The sequence below is a fragment of the Capra hircus genome, chromosome 16, assembly GCF_001704415.2.
Source record: "Capra hircus breed San Clemente chromosome 16, ASM170441v1, whole genome shotgun sequence".
NCBI classification, from domain to species: Eukaryota; Metazoa; Chordata; class Mammalia; order Artiodactyla; family Bovidae; genus Capra; species Capra hircus.
In genome coordinates, this window is record NC_030823.1 from 75,786,754 (window position 1) to 75,794,018 (window position 7,265).

General features: G+C 45.8%; 1 pseudogene; it reads left to right on the top strand.

The window, feature by feature from the left end:
* LOC102172924 lies at positions 1,258–6,996 on the top strand (annotated as a pseudogene).

Consider the following 7,265-nt stretch of genomic DNA (forward strand, 5'->3'; position numbering starts at 1 on the left):
CAAGTAGGCTTTATTCCAGGGATGCAAGGATTTTTCAGTGTTGGTAAGTCAATGTGATACTCCATATTAACCAACTGGATAAAAACCACATGATCTTTTCAACAGAGGCAGGAACAGCTTTAGATACAATTTGACTTCCATGTATGATTAAAAAAAAAAAAAATGTCTCCAGAAAGTGCTGGGACTTCCCTGTTGGTCCAGTGGTTGAGTGGTTTCCCAGGTAGTGCTAGTGGTAAAGAACGCACCTGACAATGCAGAAGATGCAAGAGAAGGGTTTCGATCCCTGGGTTGGAAAGATTCCCCTGGACGAGGGCGCAGCAACCTGCTCCAGTGTTGTTGCCAGGACAAACACCAGGGAATTCCCTGAAAATGCTTTTGGTTGAGAATCTGCCAGCCAATGCAGGGGACACAGGTTTCCAGATCCCTGGTCTGGAAAGAACCCGTATACAGCAGAACAGCTAAGCCCGGAGCCTGCGCTCTAGAGCCTGTGAGCCCCAACCGCTGAGCCTGCGTGCACCAGGAACTTCAGTTCCACACTAGTGAGCCCACAGGCCTGGAGCCGGAGCTCTGACATGAGAGAAGCCCCTGAAATGAGAAGCCTGCACACTGCAACCACGAGTAGCCCCTGCTCATGGCAACTAGAGAAAGCCTGCATAGCAACGAATATCCAGCGCAGCCAAAACTACAGTATTTTTTAAAAAGTCTCCAGAGTGGGGACATAGAAGGAACATACCCTTAGAGTAATAAAGGCCATATACAACAAACCCACAGCTAATATCATACTCAGCAGTGAAGAGCTGAAGGCATTTCCTGTTAAGATTGTGAACAAAATGAGGATACCCACATTTGCCACTTAGAGTCAGCGTATTTTAGAAGTCTTAGCAATAGCAATCAGAGTAGCAATCAGGAAAGAAAATAAAATCTGGAAAAGAAGTAAAACCATCACTGTTTGCAGATAACATGGTTCTACATGTAGGAATTTCTAATGATGCTACCAGAAGCCGCGGGGACTCAATGAATTTGGTAATGTAGCCGGATACTAAATTCATGCAGAGCCATCTGTTGTTATCTCTATAAACTAACAACGAAAGAGAGAAACAAAAAACTTAGGAAGCAATCCCATTTACCACTGCATTAAAAAGATGGAAACTTCTAGGACTAAACCTACCTAAGGAAGCCGTGGGGAGGCTCCGCCCGTGCCAGCCTGGCGGTAGGCCAGGGGGTTAAGACGCTGGCCAGGGTGCGAGGACGTGAACCATGAATGGCCTGGGCTTGGGTCCTCGCCCTCGGGCACAGGTGTCCCGCCGTGCCTCTTCAGCATGACCCATCACCCCCACAGCAAGTCTCTGAGTGATGAGGAAAACTTGAAACTGTTCGGGAAGTGCAACAACAACCGTAGTTTCAAGTAAGTGAGGTGAGTGAAAGTCGCTCAGTGTGTCCCACTCTGTGTGACCCCATGGAAGAGTCCGTGGAATTCTCCAGGCCAGAATACGGGAGTGAATAGCCGTTCCCTTCTCCAAGGGATCTTCCCAATACAGGGATTGAACCCAGGTCTCCCGCATTTGTGTCTTCCTGCAAAGGTGTATTCCTTACCAGCTGAGCCACCAGGAAGACCTTTCAAGTAAAGGTGGAACAGTTAAAACAGATGATCTCATCATATATTTCCTTTAAGCCACAAAGACATGAGACAGAAAATAGTAACAAATACACTGGTTTCTGTCTATCCACTGTTCAGTTCAGTTCAGCTGCTCGGCCGTGTCCGACTCTTTGCAACCCCATGAATCGCAGCACACCAGGCCCCCCTGTCCATCACCATCTCCCAGAGCTCACTCAGACTCACGTCCATCGAGTCCGTGATGCCATCCAGCCATCTCACCCTCGGTCGTCCCCTTCTCTTCCTGCCCCCAATCCCTCCCAGCATCAGAGTCTTTTCCAATGAGTCAACTCTTCGTGTGAGGTGGCCAAAGTACTGGAGTTTCAGCTTTAGCATCATTCCTTCCAAAGAAATCCCAGGGCTGATCTCCTTCAAAATGGACTGGTTGGATCTCCTTGTAGTCCAAGGGACTCTCAAGAGTCTTCTCCAACACCACAGTTCAAAAGCATCAATTCTTTGGTGCTCAGCCTTCTTCACAGTCCAACTCTCACATCCATACAGGACTACTGGAAAAAACATAGCCTTGACTAGACGGACCTTAGTCAGCAAAGTAATGTCTCTGCTTTTGAATATGCTATCTAGGTTGGTCATAGCTTTTCTTCCAAGGAGTAAGCGTCTTTTCATTTCATTGCTGCAGTCACCAGTGATTTTGGAGCCCCCAAAAATAAGGTCTGACACCGTTTCCACTGTTTCCCCATCTATTTCCCATGAAGTGATGGGACCGGATGCCATGATCTTCATTTTCTGAATGTTGAACTTTAAGCCAACTTTTTCACTCTCCTCTTTCACTTTCATCAAGAGGCTTTTGAGTTCCTCTTCACTTTCTGCCATAAGGGTGGTGTCATCTGCATATCTGAGGTTATTGATATTTCTCCCGGCAATCTCGATTCCAGCTTGTGTTTCTTCCAGTCCAGCGTTTCTCATGATGTACTCTGCATATAAGTTAAATAAGCAGGGTGACAATATACAGCCTTGACGTACTCCTTTTTCTATTTGGAACCAGTCTGTTGTTGCATGTCCAGTTCTAACTGTTGCTTCCTGGCCTGCATACAGATTTCTCAAGAGGCAGGTCAGGCGGTCTGGTATTCCCATCTCTTGAAGAATTTTCCACAGTTTATTGTGATCCACACAGTCAAAGGCTTTGGCATAGTCAATAAAGCAGAAATAGATGTTTTTCTGGAACTCTTGCTTTTTCGATGATCCAGCGGATGTTGGCAATTTGATCTCTGGTTCCTCTGCCTTTTCTAAAACCAGCTTGAACATCAGGGAGTTCACAGTTCACGTATTGCTGAAGCCTGGCTTGGAGAATTTTGAGCGTTACTTTACTAGTGTGTGGAATGAGTGCAATTGTGCGGTAGTTTGAGCATTCTTTGGCATTGCCTTTCTTTGGGATTGGAATGAAAACTGACATTTTCCAGTCCTGTGGCCACTGCTGAGTTTTCCCAATTTGCTGGCATATTGAGTGCAGCACTTTCACAGCATCATCTTTCAGGATTTGAAACAGCTCAACTGGAATTCGATCACCTCCACTAGCTTTGTTTGTAGTGATGCTTCCTAATGCCCACTTGACTTCACATTCCAGGATGTCTGGCTCTGGATGAGTGATCACACCATAGTGATTATCCGGGTCGTGAAGATCTTTTTTGTACAGTTCTTCTGTATTCTTGCCACCTCTTCTTAATATCTTCTACTTCTGTTAGGTCCAGACCATTTCTGTCCTTTATCGAGCCCATCTTTACATGAAATGTTCCCTTGGTATCTCTAATTTTCTTGAAGAGATCTCTAGTCTTTCCCATTCTGTTGTTTTCCTCTATTTCTTTGCATTGATCGCTGAAGAAGGCTTTCTTATCTCTTCTTGCTATTCTTTGGAACTCTGCATTCAGATGCTTATATCTTTCCTTTTCTCCTTTGCTTTTCGCTTCTCTTCTTTTCACAGCTATTTATAAGGCCTCCTCAGACAGCCATTTTGCTTTTTTGCATTTCTTTTCCATGGGGATGGTCTTGATCCCTGTCTCCTGTACAAGGTCACAAACCTCATTCCATAGGTCATCAGGCACTCTATCTATCAGATCTAGGCCCTTAAATCTATTTCTCACTTCCACTGTATAATCATAAGGGATTTGATTTAGGTCATACCTGAATGGTCTAGCGGTTTTCCCTTCTTTCTTCAGTTTAAGTCTGAATTTGGTAATAAGGAGTTCATGATCTGAGCCACAGTCAGCTCCTGGTCTGGTTTTTGTTGACTGTATAGAGCTTCTCCATCTTTGGCTGCAAAGAATATAATCAATCTGATTTTGGTGTTGACCATCTGGTGATGTCCATGTGTAGAGTCTTCTCTTGTGTTGTTGGAAGAGGATGTTTGCTATGACCAGTGCATTTTCTTGGCAAAACTCTATTAGTCTTTACCCTGCTTCATTCCACATTCCAAGGCCAAATTTGCCTGTTACTCCAGGTGTTTCTTGACTTCCTACTTTTGCATTCCAGTCCCCTATAATGAAAAGGACATCTTTTTTGGGTGTTAGTTCTAAAAGGTCTTGTAGGTCTTCATAGAACCGTTCAACTTCAGCTTCTTCAGTGTTACTGGTTGGGGCATAGACTTGGATTACCGTGATATTGAATGATTTGCCTTGGAAACGAACAGAGATCATTCTGTTGTTTTTGAGTTTGCATCCAAGTACTGCATTTCAGATTCTTTTGTTGACCATGATGGCTACTCCATTTTCTCTAAGGGATTCCTGCCCGCAGTAGTAGATATAATGGTCATCTGAATTAAATCCACCCATTCCAGTCCATTTTAGTTCGCTGATTCCTAGAATGTCGACGTTCACTCTTGCCATCTCTTGTTTGACCACTTCCAATTTGCCTTGATTCATGGACCTGACATTCCAGGTTCCTATGCAATATTATTGTTTACAGCATCGGACCTTGCTTCTATCACCAGTCACATCCACAGCTGGGTATTGTTTTTGCTTTGGCTCCATCCCTTCATTCTTTCTGGAGTCATTTCTCCACTGATCTCCAGTAGCATATCGGGCACCTAATGACCTGGGGAGTTCCTCTTTCCGTTTCCTATCATTTTGCCTTTTCCTACTGTTCATGGGGTTCTCAAGGCAAGAATACTGAAGTGGTTTGCCATTCCCTTCTCCAGTGGACCACATCCTGTCAGATCTCTCCACCATGACCCACCCGTCTTGGGTTGCCCCGAATTGATGCTTTTGAACTGTGGAGTTGGAGAAGACTCTTGAGGGTCACTTGGACTGCAAGGAGATCAGCCCTGGGATTTCTTTGGAAGGAATGATGCTAAAGCTGAAACTCCAGTACTTTGGCCACCTCATGTGAAGAGTTGACTCATTGGAAAATACTCTGATGCTGGGAGGGATTGGGGGCAGGAGGAGAAGGGGACGACAGAGGATGAAATGGCTGGATGGCATCACGGACTCAATGGAGGTGAGTCTGAGTGATACCCGGGAGATGGTGATGGACAGGGAGGCCTGGTGTGCTGCGATTCCTGGGGTCACAGAGAGTCGGACACGACTGAGCGACTGAACTGAACTGAACTGATGGCTTAGTTTCATTGAGTTAGACAAGGCTGTGGTCCTAGTGTAATTAAATTGACTAGTTTTCTGTGAGTATGGTTTCAGTGTGTCTGCCCTCTGATGCCCTCTTGCAACACCTACCATCTTACTTGGGTTTCTCTTACCTTGGGCGTGGGGTATCTCTTCACGGCTGCTCTAGCAAAGCGTAGCCACTGCTCCTTACCTTGGATGAGGCGTATCTCCTCACCACCACCCTTTCTGACCTTCAACGTGGGATAGCTCCTCTAGGCCCTCCTGTGCCCGCACAGCCACCACTCCTTGGACGTGGGGTGGCTGCTCCCGGCCGCCGCCCCAACCTTGGACGTGGGGTAGCTCCTCTCGGCCGTTCCTGCGCCGTCACAGCCTGGCACTCTCGGCTGCTGCCCCTGACCTCGGACGTGGGGTAACTCCTCTTGGCCACCACCCTTCGGACATGGGGTCCTCCTGGCTTCTGCCCCGACCTTGGACGTGGGGTAGCTCCTCCTGGCCGCGCTTAGCGTGCCTGTTGCAGCTGCCTGCCCCCACTGCAGGCTCCAGCGTAACTGTGTGCGATTGAGACTCGGCAATGGTCGGGACCCCAGTGAGATGGGCCTGCTCACCACCTAAAAAGCCCCTTTCATGAGAAATCTATCCACTGTAGACTTCCTTAAAATATGAAAATGATTCTGTGTATTATTTTCCTTCATTTTATTTTATTAAAAGAGTTACCAAGATGTAGGCTGCTGCTGCTGCTGCTAAGTCACTTCAGTCGTGTCCAACTCTGTGCAGCTCCATAGACGGCAGCCCACCAGGCTCCCCTGTCCCTGGGATTCTCCAGGTAAGAACACTGGAGTGGGTTGCCATTTCCTTCTCCAATGCATGAGAGTGAAAAGTGAAAGTGAAGTCACTCAGTCGTGTTGGACTCTTCGCAACTAATGTTTAGCAAATAGTGACTGAAAGCCCACATTCCTAAGAAAATGATCATTCAATTAAAGATTACAGAAGTCCCTAGCTTGAGCCTTCTCTGACACCATTACTTGATGAGTATAAAACCTGCTCATAGTGTGTTTCTTCTATTCACCCAAACTGTCGCACTACAATACTTGCTAGAGGACCTGTCTACATAATTCCATCTTTCTTTGATAAATTATCACCAGCAGAACAGGTGAGAGAGAGAATTTCACTGAGCTTTACCAGTACAAAGTGTTAATCGTGGAAGCTAAACTCAGTGATAACCTTCTGCTTGCTGCTGCTGCTGCTGCTGCTAAGTCGCTTCAGTCGTGTCCGACTCTGTGTGACCCCATAGACGGCAGCCCACCCGTCTATGGGATTCTCCAGGCAAGAACACTGGAATGGGTTGCCATTCCCTTCTCCAATGCATGAAAGTGAAAAGTGAAAGTGAAGTCATGTCCAACTCCTAGCAACCCCATGGACTGCAGCCTACCAGGCTCCTCTGTCCGTGGGATTTTCCAAGCAAGAGTACTGGAGTGGGGTGCTTAATTACCTATAAAGTTGTGGTGACAGTACATGGAGAAATTAGTCCTGTTACAGGAATGGTCATGAATTTGACTGACCTCCAAGAGTATATGGAAGAGGCAATTATGAAGCCCCTTGACCATTAAGTATCTGGGTCTGGACATGCCGTATTTTGCAGACATTGTAAGCACAAAAGAAAATGTAGACATTTATACCCCGGAAAACCTCCAGAAATTTCTTCCTGTGGGAGTTCTTTATCAAGTAAAAGTGTATGAAACCAACAATAATATTGTAGTCTACAAAGGAAAATAGCTCTTAGAGATTAATCCTATAGAAGGATTTGATTTCTACCCATACTTGAAGAAGATCTTTACCCTCTTGAATAATTAAGAAGCCCTGACATGACAGCTGCACCTCTACACTGTGATCTGAAATGACTGTGAGTGAGACCGGTTCTAAAATCTGTAATGTATTCTGAGTACCATCTAAAGAGCCTTCCATCTATCGATTAAAATCATTTAAGGAAAATGTTTTGGTGTAGAATCATTTGCAAGCAAAAGAAATCTGGGTTTGTTTTTCCA